Consider the following 15,365-nt stretch of genomic DNA (forward strand, 5'->3'; position numbering starts at 1 on the left):
TTTATGTTACATCCCCCCTCGCCAATAATGTTTAATTAGAATCCAAATATATATATATATATATATATATATATATATATATATATATATATATATATATATATATATATATATATATATATATATATATATATATATATATATATATATATATATATATATATATATATATATTAAATCAGTCCCTTTTATATTTGTTTTGATACCATAAGCCTGTAGAGTGATCTTCTGTTTTTACTCATTTGGAAATTGTTTCAAGATATTTGAAAGCAGAAATACAAATGTTTCCTTACTTATTCTCATTATTACAAATAATTTTTAATAATATGTGTAAATGCAGACTAAATGATTATTGCAAATCATTGTTAACTGTTTTTAAATTTTAAAAAGTGATAGAAATTTTAAAAATATCGCAAAAGTTCATTCATTTGCACTAATTTTTAATAAAATACATTACAGTTCAAAAATCAAGTTCTTGAGATACTTAAAAATTTTCACGAAAAACAAATAACTTGATATCCATACAGGTCAGTTCCCACGTATATTTGAATACCATAAAGTTGGCTTGGCTGCTATACGTAATACGGCTTTATTTAAATATTTCAGTTTCTGTGCTGCTATCTGGTGGTGAGTTAAAAAAGTTTTCTGATAAGCATTTCATAGAAAATTTCGGAGAAAACAGGAGACAAACATGAAGTAATTGTGAAGATGAAGCAATAACATTCTTTTTTTAAGGAAGGATCTAAATTTTAATAAAAAACAATGTTCAAATGCTATAAATATTTTGTACCTGTTTAGTGGAAATCTTACAAGAAAGGCAGAATGACACGTAAAAAGTTAAAAGTTAAATAAAAATAAATTAAAATATGCTTCAGAATAATAAATTGGTTCATATAAACTAGAAAAAGTAGTAAAATAAGGCTATTATATTTTAAAATATTTTTAGGAGTTTTTCTTTCAATCTTTATTGTTATTTTTTTAATTCAGAGTAAACTGAAAATCGATCTCCAAAAAGTAGCTAAATAGGGACTACATTTCAAAACCTGTTGGTAATCACTATATTTTAAAAAAACATTATAGTTTTAGTTAACTTTAAAGAAATGCATATTTAATCTTGAGTTTTAAAAATTTAAAGTTTATTGCTTTTTTATGAGTCAGAAAATATGTAATTTATAAAATTCAAAATATTCATTTAGGTTAAAAAAAATAGCCCATATTTCAAAATTTCATGTATGTATTTAAAACAAAAATATGATTAAAATTAGTTAGTTGTTTTGGCAACAAGTCAGAAATTTTGGAAGCAAGTCGTATTTTGAAGCAAGCAAAATTATTTTTCATAATAAAACATGAGCGTGCTTCCCACGTATATTTGAATACTATAAAATTATTTCGCAATTATTTTTATTTAATATGAAACAAGTATTCTTTTTTAATAATCCAAATGCCTGAAAGTCTTACGCTGTAACTATGGTTAAGAAAACTAAAATATATAAAAAATTATTTGCTGTAGCGTGTGTTTCAATTGTTGAAAAGTGAAATTCAATTGAAAATAATTAAGTTCGAATCTGCAGCAAACCGTCAAGTATTCTCCTTATAATAAGTGGAAAAAGTAGCATGATTCTGCTCATCGGGATTTAATAAGAGAGAATAGAGGTAGAAACCGACAACGAAACTTCTATTTAGAAAAACAAAGCTTCTGTTTTGTGACGATTAAGTTTCTGGTCTTTCGACGCTCAATTGAAAAAAACAAATTCTATAAGACACTCGGACAACTAGCCTAGACATTATTATGTACAGATTATGTACATTATTACACATTATGTACAGAAGTACAATTTTTCACTCGTACTTCTAAAAGTATTTGAGGTTATTGTTTAGACAAAAGGGGCTCTGAAGTATGATTTCGAGCTAAATCGAATGAAGTCAAACATAAATAAATTGGGCTAATAGTGCAAGGATACTTATGTTTGGATAGTGCTATTTTTTTCTCTCTCCAAAAAGAAGGAATTTTTCTGACGTAATTTTTATGCTGAAATGAATAAGAAAAAACTCGGGTTAATGGGATAAGAAGTTTAGGAGTTGCATATTCATAAAAAATACTATTTAAAAATAGTATTTTTAATTTAAAAAAAAAACGCTACGATTATTGAGATATTAAGTCCTATTGGTTCTTCTAATGTTTCATCGAATTCAGCGTAAAAAAAAATCAAAGAAAGCAATACCTCACTTGTCTAGATAGATGCATAGATTTAAAATAATGAGAAATTATACTTTTTTAACATAAAATTTTTATAACTTTGAACCATCAGTTCGACCATTTTGAAATTTATCTCAATCAGTTTAGTGTACAAATTGCACCGAAAATAAAGTCTCATAGGTCTAAAGAGTATGATATATAGCTTGTCTAAAGTAAGAACTCCCCTAGCCATTTGTCTGGACCCGTGGCGGTGACTATGGTAACGAGGTATTTCGAGTAGGGGTGTGGAGTCATTGTTTAAGTTTAGGACAAGTTTTGGTTCGGGTGGGCGAGAGAAGGGGATTCTTTTTTTTCGGTCTGTTGAGTTAGCCCTAGACTGAAAAGAAAATACCCACCCTGAAATGCTCTATTCTTGTTTTCATTGTCACAGACGGACTCAGACTTTGTGACAGGGGCCAGTTCTTACCGTAGACAAACTATAAGTCTTCCCCCTCTCACCAAACAAACGCTTGGATGTCGCGCGACTTTTTATCACTTACCCTGAGGAGGGTACTTAACTGTTTTCCGCAGGTGTGAACCATTAGTCCGAATGTTGGGGTTTTGTCGTTTTTTTAAAACTAGTTTTATAGTACTGGACGAAATTCCCTAATTATTTTTTCTTATAAAATTGAATATTTATATCACATTTGAAAGCAATTCTATATCATATACGCACACAGTTAGACACTTTTCAATAATATGGTTACAATTTATATGTTCAATAGTATAGTGTAAGTCATAAATTTTTAAAAATATTTGCTGTATTAATATCAAATTTCGCAAAACCAATTAAAAATCTACTAAAGATAACCAAAATTGTCGTAAAATTGATTAAAACTGCTTACAATGTTTTGAAAAAAAATCTATATGCATTTACAAGGAAAAAAAGAATGGTATGCACAATTTTTATAGAATTTTCAAAAAAAATAAATTAATTACAAAGTAATTTAAGCAATTTTAGTTTATTTCTAAAAAAGGATCTAAAATTTAATCAAAAAGATAATCTAAGATTTCTACTCTACATAATATATACTTCAAAATGTATGAACTTCTTTATTTACTTGTTGAAAAAATCTGAAATATCATCTAAAATCTGTGGATAATAGTAAAAATTTGGGGATAACTTCTATTTTATAAGGATACGAATTTTGTCAAAGGCATTAAGCTTAGTGCAACATATTTAATTCGAAAGAAAGATAAATTGGAAAGCATAATAAATTAGAAAATATCTATTAGAAAGTATAATAAAAAAATGTTTTAAAGAATAAATTGTCGACCATTACTAGGGTTCAAAGACGAGACACGTGATTGATAAGAGCAACAGAGCATTAGCCCCAACGTTTGGAACTGTTAAAAATGTTTTCAAAACTTTCTTAAAAAGAAAAAAATGTCACGAAAACAATTATAAGGGTGTTTTTCAAAGCTCTTTTGAAATAAATAAATTAGTTTTGAAAAAGAAAAAACTCACACACAGTTTGAGAGCTGGAAATTTCATGCAAAACTATCATTTTAAACAACATGAGTTGACAGAAAACAATTGTCTAGATTTTAAAAAGCCCTTCAAACCTTTAATTAGTCATTAAATGACTGACTAAAGCACTAAATTACAAGCTAAACCGTGTGTCAAAGAAAATAACATTTTATTTTATTTTTTTTAAAAGGGTATTCTTCTTAATTTTTCTGTGTCCTTAAATCCAATAGGCTTCTTCGCAACCTTTTGAGTACATAAAATAAAACTCTAGATAATGTTATATCTGACACAGATTTCAAATTTAACTGTAGTTTAAATAAAACTTCTACGCATGAGATCATATTCAAGATATTTCTAGCATTTACACAATTTTATGTACATTAGTGCAAAAAATAAACAATACAATTTCGAAAAAAAAAATTACTCTTTTACTTTAGATTTGACACAAAAAATAATTACACCAGACACAATATAATACAGTCAAACCCCGCTATAGTGAACACGGTTTATGGTGAACTCCCGTATATACTGAACGAAATGCTCGGTTCCGTGCCTTTCTATACACGTATAATGTTATTTTTGTGGATATAGTGAAGTTGGATATAATGAACTTTTTTCTGTCTTCGACTGATTTTTTGCTTCATTTTTTTTTTGTAAATAATTTTCAAATTTCTTCCTCAAAATAAATACATATACCGATTTTTAAAACCATCTATAGAGGAGAATGTAGCGATATGTATTTTTTCTTGTTTTTTTTTTTTTTTTATCTCACTTTCCCATCCCTAAACAAACCAAGCAGATGTTTCCAACCCAGGCAGATGATGCACCCATAAGTTGTTAGTGTGTTAGTGGGATCAATATGCATTTTCTGTCAGAGGGAATGAGTAATTATTCATTATTGGTCAAAGGGTTGGACACTAATATGTGTTTATAAGGCCCTCATTTCAACACCTTTTTGCTCTCAGTTCAGTTAAAAAGATACCTGCAAACAAGTGACTCAAATTTAACAATGACGAGCAGTAAAAGTAAAACGTTCTCCATTGATGATAAAATGGGCATAATCAGAAAAATTGAAAATGGAAGTAATCAAGTTGATATTTGCAGGGAATATAAACTATCCAAATCTACAGTTCGTAACATATGGAAAAAAGGGCAACTAACAATTTCTGCTCATGAAAAAAAATTTAGATGTCAGAAAAACGTTGAGAAAAGCAGATCACAAGGCTGTTTAAGAAGCATTACTGAAGTGGTTCAGCATTCGAAGAAGCAGCAGTTTTCCAGTATCTGGACAAATGTCGATGAATTTGCAAAGAGATTTTGTGCGACTACTTTTATATGCTCGAATGGCAAAATAAACAGGTTTGAAAAGTGTAATAACAGAAATTCAAGAAAAATTTCCTGAGAGTCAGGTAGTGCTTCCTTATCTGATGGTTGAGGATTGCTCATCAGCTGAAGATTAAAATTTTTTTTTTGTACGCAAGAGGAAGACTAAAAAAAAATAATAATAAATTTTTTGCTACTACATAATATTTTACAGTCATTTATTTGAATAATGTGTAATAAAAGGGAGGAGTTTGTTAGCCATTAGTTAAATTGCCTACTTAACGGATGTAATGAACTCCCGGTTATAGTGAACCGAAATTTCGATCCCTTGAAGGTTCACGATAGCGGGGTTAGACTAATAACAAAACATAATAAAATGAAAAATAATAAAATACCCGAAAGGTTATTTAAAGGACACATAATAGAGTTTAAAGTACTAACTTTAATCAATTTTCTGCTAAAATAACAGCCCAGTTTCGTGAGTTCTTTTTTTGAACTTGCATCAAAACACTAAGTTGCTTTTTCTAGCAATCTTTCGTCCCGCAGTGGACTGATCATAAAGACATCTCTCATAAAGACATTTTCTTTCTTGCGTTGCTCTTTAAATGATTATAAACATTTGAATGTCTCTTTCTTACATATATTTTTTCTTTAAATTTTAAAATGATTAATATTTAAAACTAGAAAAGTCAATTGTGTGAAAATTTGAAGATGCATATTCTGATATAATTTGGCCATGTGCATTATTTTATCCATAGAGAAAAAATAACATCATAAAAATGCTAAATTTTTTGTTATTTAAAAAAACTAAAACTATTATTTCTTTTCGAATGCTTATGTTTTTTTTTACTGATTACGAAAGTGAGGCAAGACTCGGTTTTGTTTTTCTTCCTCTTGCGTTGCTCTTTAAATGATTATAAAAGTATTAACATCTCTTTCATTTATACATTTCTTTTTTTAAATTTTATAATGATAAGTATCTAAAACTAGATAAGTCAATTGTGAAAACTTTTGAAGATGCATATTCTCATATAATTTGGCTATGTTCATTATTTTATCTATAGAGAAAAAAAACATCATAAAAATGCTGAATTTCTTATTGCTATTTAAAAAAATTAAAACAATTATTTCTCTTTCGAATGCTTATGTGTTCTTTTTACTCATTTAGAAAGTGAGGCGAGACTAGATTTCGTTTCCCCCCTGCATTTCTCTTTAAATGATGATGAAAATTTGAATACTTGGTTTTTTTCATATCTATTTTTCAATTTTAATTATTTAAATCTAAAACGAGATAAGTTAAATGAGCATTCTCGTATAATTTGCCTAATGGCCTAATTTTATTTAAAGAGACAAAAACATCATAAGAATATTGAATTTTTATTATTTTTTAAATTTTAAAATTGTTATTTCCGTTTCAAATGCTGATAAAATATCAGCAACTTTAACTCAATTATAAGGTGAGAAAAGTTTCGTTTCTCCCTGCATTTCTTTTTAAATGATGATAAAAATTTGAATACAATATTTCCTTCACATTTTTTTTCAATATAAAATTATATATATTTAAACTGGATAAGTAAATTGCTTGAAATTCGGAATATACATATTCTCTCGTATAATTTGATACTAAACACTCTGCAGCTTTAAGGTAGCGGGTTCGAATTCCGCCGTAACCCTGGATGAATCTTTAGGATGTCTTACTCAAAATTGTGCTATCTTTTCTTCAGATTGACAAGGGCTTATTAGCCATACTTTGTAATGAGCTCACAAACTTACATATGTATGTGTAATAATAAATAAAAAAATTAAAAGGCATTCGCGCGTATTACGGTAGAAGTAATGCTTTATTTTCGTGTCCCTCAGTGGACTGATCGTTAAGACACGGTTCCCAGTCGAAAACTGAAGTCAAGCATCACTAACTGCGGTCAGTAGAGCGGGTGGATGACCACTTTGATCAGCCTGCGTAGAGGCCGAAGGTGCACGGTATCGGTCCTCATTAAACTGTTCTACCGTAAAATGCTCGACTTCGCGAGCAGGTGGTCGGACTATCAAAGTGGGGGAGCCATTGCTTCTGCAGAAAATCAAAATTGCGATGGCATGTTTTCGGATCATCCTCAGGGATGTTTCCCAGACCATCGCCAATAACCCGTTGCGCAGCTCTGGTGCGACGTAAATAAAGTACCTCCCTACCTAAAAATCGGTAAAGTATAACATATCGATTATCAAAATGTAATCAAGTAACTCTTCTATTTAAACTTCGTATTCTTATTTTAATTAGTTAACAATTAGGCACTCTTTATTTATTAATATTATTTTGTGTGTGTGTTACATTGGCTCAATTAACATCTTTAAAGCACAAGTTGACCTTTTTGATCTGAAAAGAAAATTTTTTAAGGTGTTTATAGAAAATTTTTGCAGTAATTCCTGTTAATTCCTGACAAAATTATAATTTAATGCCAAATCTTTACTGTGAATCAAACTTAATTTTACTGTTATACTCTCCTCTTTTAATCCTGCTTACTTTGTTCTGCGAAGAGACCAAGAGTGAACGGTATAGATCCTCGATAAATTGTTCTACCGTAAAGTATTCGACTTCACGCACATATCATCGGGTTACCGAAATTGGGAAGCCATGCCATCTCCTTCTGCAGAGTATCAAAATAGTGATGGCATGTCTTCGAAATATCCTCAGAAATGTTTCCCAGGTGGTCTTCAATTACCTATTGCGTAGCTGTAGTGCACCGAAAATAAAGTTGTTGTTGTAGTTCATTTACAGACGGTCAGGGAAACATCCCTGAGGATGATCCGAAATCATGCCATCACAATTTTGATCCTCCGCAGAGAGGATGACACCCCCGCTTCGGTAGCCCAACGACCTGCACGCGAAGTCGAGCACTTTACGGTAGAACAATCTAACGAGGACAAATACCGCACAACCTCGATCCCTACGCAAACTAATCCAAGTAGTCTCCCATCCACACACTGACAGCAGCCAGTGATGTTTGACTTCGGTGATCTGCAGGGAGCCGTGTCTTAACGATCAGTCCACTGAGGGACACGAAAATAAAATACTACTTCTTCCGTAATACACGCGAATGCATTTTAATTTGTTTATTTATTATTACACATATATATATAGGTTTGTGAGCTCGTTTCAAAGTATGGCTAATAAGCCTTTGTCAATCTGAAGAAAAGATAGCACAAGTTTGAGTAAGACATCCTAAAGATTCATCCAGGGTTACGGCGGGATTCGAACCCGCTACCTTAAAAAGCTTCAGAGTGTTTAGTATCAAATTATACGAGAGAATATGTACATTCCGAATTTCAAGCAATTTACTTATCTAGTTTAAATATATATAATTTTATATTGAAAAAAAATGTGAAGGAGAGATTGTATTCTACTTTTTATCATAATTTAAAAAGAAATGCAGGGAAAAACAAAACTTTCCTCACCTTATAATTGAGTAAAAAAAATATCAGCATTTGAAACGGAAATAACAATTTTAAAATTTAAAAAATAATAAAAATTCAATATTTTTATGATGTTTTTGTCTCTTTAAATAAAACTAGACCATTAGTCAAATTATACGAGAATACTCATTTAACTTATCTCGTTTTAGATTTAAATAATTAAAATTGAAAAATAGATATGAAAAAAAACCAAGTATTCAAATTTACATCATCATTTAAAGAGAAATGCAGGGGGGGGGGGAACGAAACCTAGTCTCGCCTCACTTTCTAACTGAGTAAAAAAAACATAAGCATTCGAAAAGAAATAATAGTTTTAGTTTTTTTAAATAACAAAAAATTGAGCATTTTTATGATGTTATTTTTTTCTCTATAGATAAAATAATGCCCATGGCCAAATTATATCAGAATATGCATCTTCAAATTTTCACACAATTAACTTATCAAGTATTAGATATTTTTCATTTTTAAATTTTAAAAAAAATATCCAAAAGAGATATTAAAATTTTTATAATCATTTAAAGAGCAACGCAAGAGAAACAAAAATGAAACCTAGTCTTGTCTCGCTCTGTAAATGAGTAAAAAAAACATAAGCATTCGAAAGAGAAATAATAGTTTTAATTTTTGTTAACTAACAGTAAAAAATTCAGCATTTTTATGATGTTTCTTATTTTCTTTATAAATAAAATAATGCCCATGGCCAAATTATATGAAAATATGCATCTTATAATTTTCACACAATTAACTTTTCTAGTTTTAAATATTTATCATTTTAAAATTTAAAAAAAAAATATATATATATAAAAGAAAGAGACATTCAAATGCTTATAATCACTTAAAGAGAAACGCAAGAAAGAAAAAAAAACGAAACCTAGTCTTGCTTCAACTTAGTACAAAATATATAAACATTCGAAAGAGAAATAGTATTTTAAGCAACAATAAAATATTTAATATTTTGATGATGTTTTTTTTCTTCTTTAAATTGTATAATCCCTTTGGCTAAATTATATGAAAAATATTATGAAAAATAAGTAAATAAAGAAGTATCTTTATGAGGAAAATACATGTATGACCCTTTTCTAAATCACACTTCCGGGAAAACAATCTTTCTTTGTTAATGGGAAAAATTCTTCTAATCTTATTACAAATGTTCTTACATACTTTCTTTTAAGAATGGCTTTATTATTCTTTGACCGATAAGCCGGGTTAGTCACCTCACCGTCTCTTATGATACAGAGGATTAGTACTCCCTTCTTCTTTCAAGGATTAGAGGCAGTGTTTCGCAAGATAAAATCCGGATTATTTCGGACACCCGTCACAAACAAAACCATTTAAACAGAATTCGATTATCACTTTAGTGCAGTATTTTCTCACTAAACTCCTGATTTAATAACATTTCTTGGTATTATAGATGAATTATATTTTTTTTATTACCTCAATATCTTTCACAAAATATCGCTTTAATTGTTAAAATCTTAAAAATTATTTACTATTATAAGACAATTAAAATAATTATGCTTATTATTATATTCATTACAACATTTTATAATTTATTTTTCCATACTTAGAAATTCAATGTGTTACCCTCTGCAAAACAAACAAAACCCCTTATTATTTTTCCTCTTATGGATTTACGATTCACAAAGTTTTCAATTCGCTAGTTTTTAAGAATATTTTCCCCGTAACAATTTAATACAGAACTTACACTGTAAAAAAACTCTGTAAACTTTAACCTGTATTTCGTGCAAAGTGTCTTATTATCCCAAAGTTTAGTTAAGCGAAAGATCATTTCATCTCAAATAAAATAAATATACGTATATGTACTAACACGTGAAATCAGAATATCAAACTAAAAATCCTATTAAGTTCAAGTAACAAATAAAAAATGACTTTTTAATTACACTTTTGAGACATTATAAATCGTCAAAAAACTAGGACTCAAAAATAATTATTTTTTCTTAAATTTTAAAATACATAAGTGATAAATAATAAAATTAATAAAAAGTGCAATGTTGAATTCGAATATCTATTAGATACATTTTATCCACTGATTCGAATAAAAATATGTCTGATTCTGCCAAAGATTTTTTTCTCTGGTAAACATCATGAAGTTTTCAATAGGAGACGAAATTGTAACAGTAAGTGAAATTTTCATAGTAAAACTTTTCAATGATCTGGCTACAAAAAGAAACATTATTTACCAAACGGAACCTGTTGACTACAGGTAAATATATCTGTTAAAAGGAACCATATAGGCGAAGAAGAAATTGATCAATAAAAGAAGATTTGTTACGTGTTTAAAGTATCTTAATTTTTTAGACTTAAAAGCAGATGTGATCAATTTTTGAAGAATAGTTTATTTTTGATCAATTGTATCCATGTATAGCTTTAACCGATATCTGTGAAGGCTTACATTCATATAGTCACTTGTGTGAATCTCTGAAATATTTTTCACTGACGTCGGTAAATGTTGACATTCGGTATACACTAGTGGTGACTATTCAACATTTGTAAAATTATATTCAACGAAATCATTTTAAAACATTATTTCGCATTTACATCGGCAATTCTTGATACAATTTCCTACGCAGTGACCGAATTTGTTTGATAATTTATTTTTGTAAGTTATTAAATATTTTATTTTAAAATATTTCTTGCGTCATATTATTTGTTATAGAACTCCCAGCAAAATTATTCTGCAGATCTTCATGTAAAATGACCCCTTTTTTCTGTACTTAACGTTTACATTCCGGATGTTTTTTTATCACTTTTCGATGATGATTTTAAGACAATGAATTTGGCTTAAAGGAAGGGATTATTTTTACAGTTCAAATTGAGCGATGAAAATTTCTGAAATATGAGTGTTTGTAGTAAAAAGGGAGCATTATTTTCTCTTTAAAATGATTGGTTTGGGATAATAAATTATTTAATTAATAATTTAATGATAATAAATGATTTAATAAGTAAATAATTACGGAAGTAACCCGCATTTTGGTTGCATGGAGAGGAAAACCACGAAACCCTCCTATGGTTAGTCTGACGGCAAGGGGGCTCTAACCCGTGATCCGTCTACTAGTGAGGATATTTTTCGTCAGCATTGTGGTCGGTGCCTGTGGAATTCTAATCGACCAGGCATTGTTGGGATTTGAACCTGGTTTGCCTCATTGGGAAGCGAGCTCTCTATCTCCTAAGCCAACGACACGGCTCAAAACTTAGGCGATTGAAAAGATTTTCCATATTTCTTTTAAAAGTTCTGACAAAAGAGGCAGAGTTGGTCACCATATAATATCAATTAGTGTTGATGAGATATTTGTGGGAGCGTCCAGATACTTCCACTATGATACAGTAGTGACTCATTTTTTTAGGTCTGTTAGTTTTCAGTTCAATAATGTTACTTAAAAAAATTTATTTAAAATAAAATACATTTCTTTTAAGCAAAACAGAACTATACTATCAGTAAATTGAAACTTTAAAGAATGGAGCACATTGTGCGTCAAGTTTATTTCGATAAAAAAATTTATTTTTGCTGTTTTCCACGATTTTCTGTTCAAAAATTTATATTTCATTTGATTTTCACATACAATAAAAAACAGTAAGTGGCTTTACAAACTGACCATCTATAATTTATTCCGTATTCAAGAAATATTCAACAATTAACGCATTTTTCTTTTTATCTTTATGCATTTTGTGCAATGGTTTAAGCTTGAATGTCCTTGAAACCTTTAAAGTAGAGGATAACATATATTTAGTGTGACCAACCTATAATACCTTATAAATTATTAGAAAACGATAAATTTGATACTAAACTTGAAAGGTAAAATTTTTATTTCGATTTTTTCTTAAATTTGTTATTTGTGTTTTATATAAACTTTTCATTCCTATCGAAATGTTAAGAGTTATATTCTAAATTTTGATCGCTTTAAAATTTAAATAAAAATAGCGTTAAATATTAAACAAGAAATGACCTTAAAAAGTTTGATTTTAAAGGACACTTCGGGGAGTTGCAATATTTTTCGTTACTTAGAACAAATATAAAATTCGGGGAAAACTCATATTCCAAGCATTATCAGTTTGAAAATTAAAAAAGTGAGATCAAAAATTGTGCTTTTAGGAATTTTTATGGATAACTAGATCCAACAAGAAATTTTTTGTAAATTTCAAATCTCTATTATTTATTCTCCTTTATTTTTTCCCGTTGAGAAATAACCAAAATTATGTAATTATTATTCCTATAATCATAATCTCTACATTTATTACTCTACGGGCACATTCCAGAATTTGTAAAAATATTTATCGAATTTTTAAGTATTCCGTCTTTCTTAAACCAAAATAAAGTTAAATGCAAAATATGAATTTTCCCAGATTTTTTGGAAAAACAAATTTTTTAGAAAAAAATTTCGTTCAATGTGAATTCGTGTTCAACATCCCAAAAAACATAAATGCGCAAAAATAAATTCCAATTTTTCTGGATCAGCGATTGCTTGAAAAATGAATTATTTGGGAAGAGCAGAAAAGATTGATTACATAGGAAATAAGGTTTGCAAAACAAAATTCTGTAATTTTCAGTGATTTTTTTGTTAACCCCAAATCCCGCTGCAGTACTAAAATGTTTCACCTTCTCCGAACAACACTATTATTTTCCTTTCACTCAAATCCTCCCACGAAAAAAAATCACACTTCACTAATCAAAATTTGGGGCAAATATTTTTTTTCAATTAGAGACTGTTTGAGAGAGAAAAAAGAGCGGGAATTTGTAGAAAAATCGGGTTAAAAATTCTAAAAAAAGCTATCATTTTTATTTTATTTTTTTAAATTAATTTATCTATTACAATTTTGAAGGAATTTCCCCAAATTTTCCTCACTCCTGTTGTTGGTGATACAAAATATAAGATATTAAATGGTAAAAACATGTCTTTCCTTTATATCAAATTCGTGCTCTTAGAATTATCGAAAAGTAATAAATATGGGAATGGGGAGGTATTTCCAACAAATGATGGGGGAAAACTGAGATCATTTTACAAGTCTCAAACATATTTTTTCTTCTTGTAACGCAGTGTAATTTGTTTGTGTAATATCGTAAGAACCTGGGAAGATAATTTCTTAATTATTCCATTAAATGAAAATTTCATTTCTTAAATGGCACCTTTAAAGAAAGTTTTTTTCTTCTTTTAAATATCTTCATAAATGAGTAATGATTTGGATACAGGAAAAAATATTTTTTTCAAGTATCCAAAAAATCTGGGAAGATAATTTTTTAATTATTCCAATAAATAAAAATTTCCTTTCTTAAATGGCACTTTTATAGAAAGCTCTTTTAAATATCCTCCTAAATGAGAATATCCTTTCTTAAATTGTTCAACTAAATGGGGAGATCATTACTATAATGTGAATAGAAGCCTATTTAAAAAGAATAATGATTGAACACTAATAGTAAAATATTTGAAGAAATACTTTCAACGATCGATAATAGCTTCAAAAACTGCGTATCTATTTTTTAGATAACAAAACTGGACGAGTGCGCAAAAGAAGACAGAAACATCTCAAAAGAAAATGATAAAAAAAGTGTGGTGTCTTACAGATGAGAAGAATCAATAAGGATGAATTCTATTTTGAGCTTCACAATAGGTCTAACTTCAACACCCTCAGTATTAGTAGAACCCCCCCCCCCTCCCCACTATACCAAAAACCTTTTATTCTAGTCCTGTGAATTCATTTCATTCTTCTTTTCTTTAGTGAAAAACTGAAAAGAAGAGGCGAAAATAGGTTGCATCACGTAACTGATCTATGTGAAAAGACAGGTTTCTATACTCTAACAATGAAATCCTTCTTTAGAGAGAGAAAATGATATTAGGAAGCGAAAGAAAATATAGATGGGGAATGGACAATGGCCACAATTTTATCACAAAAGAAAGATCATTTTTTTTTCTCCATCAGAACGAGATTGTGTCATTGAAGCAAAATATATTTTTTGACAAAAAAACATTTTTATAATTCTCGAAATCATTTTTATGCTTTAAAAAAGTCACAGTTTTGTAACAAATCTCATCATACGAGTAAATAGCTTTTTAAGTTACAGTCGGACCTCTATTTAGCGAAGTCGCTAAATCCTGGTAATAAGTTCGTTGTATGGAAAATTCGTCCAATAGAAAACCAACCTTTGAAATAATTAAACAACACAAAACTGGTTTCAAATTCATAAATAATAGGCATAATTAAAATTGCAATTGATACACCTTTATCTTGCAAACTATAGTATCTACTATTTACTTTATAAATCTCAACCATAAAAGAAATGGAAAGCAAGAACAGAGCAAAACATTATCCAGTGTTACACTATAATGCTACATACATTTTCAACTAAAAAAAAGCTAAATTTATGTCTAAAATTATAGATGCATTTATTATAAAAGTAATTTTAAACATACATTAAAACATGAATTCTTAAGTTTAATTGCCTATGTTAAAATCCGTTCATTTTGTCTGAGTTTTTCATTTGAAATGCAAAAAAAAAAGAGAAAGGGATTTTGCTGCTTTTTCTAAAAGTCAAGTGGCTACGAAAATAAATCCAAGGTCATTTCCCACATGAAAAGCGTTAACAAGTTAGAAATGTTCTGAAATATTTTGGGAAATAGGGAACGCATATCTAAAAACGCTCGTTAAATAGAAAATTCCTTTCGCTACTTGGAAGTTATTTTACAAAGAAATTTCCAAAATGTTCTTGGTTCCTCGAAAAATATCGCAAAATAGAGAAATTCACAAAATGAAAGTTTGTTAAATAGAAGTCCAACTGTATATGCATAAAAAAAATTAGCTTTGTCAGGAAACACATTTCTCTACTTGAAAGCACTAATGTCCTTATAAGATTTTCTC

This window comes from Parasteatoda tepidariorum, chromosome 11, assembly GCF_982258835.1.
Source record: "Parasteatoda tepidariorum strain Cologne lab strain chromosome 11, Ptep-v5.0, whole genome shotgun sequence".
NCBI lineage: Eukaryota > Metazoa > Arthropoda > Arachnida > Araneae > Theridiidae > Parasteatoda > Parasteatoda tepidariorum.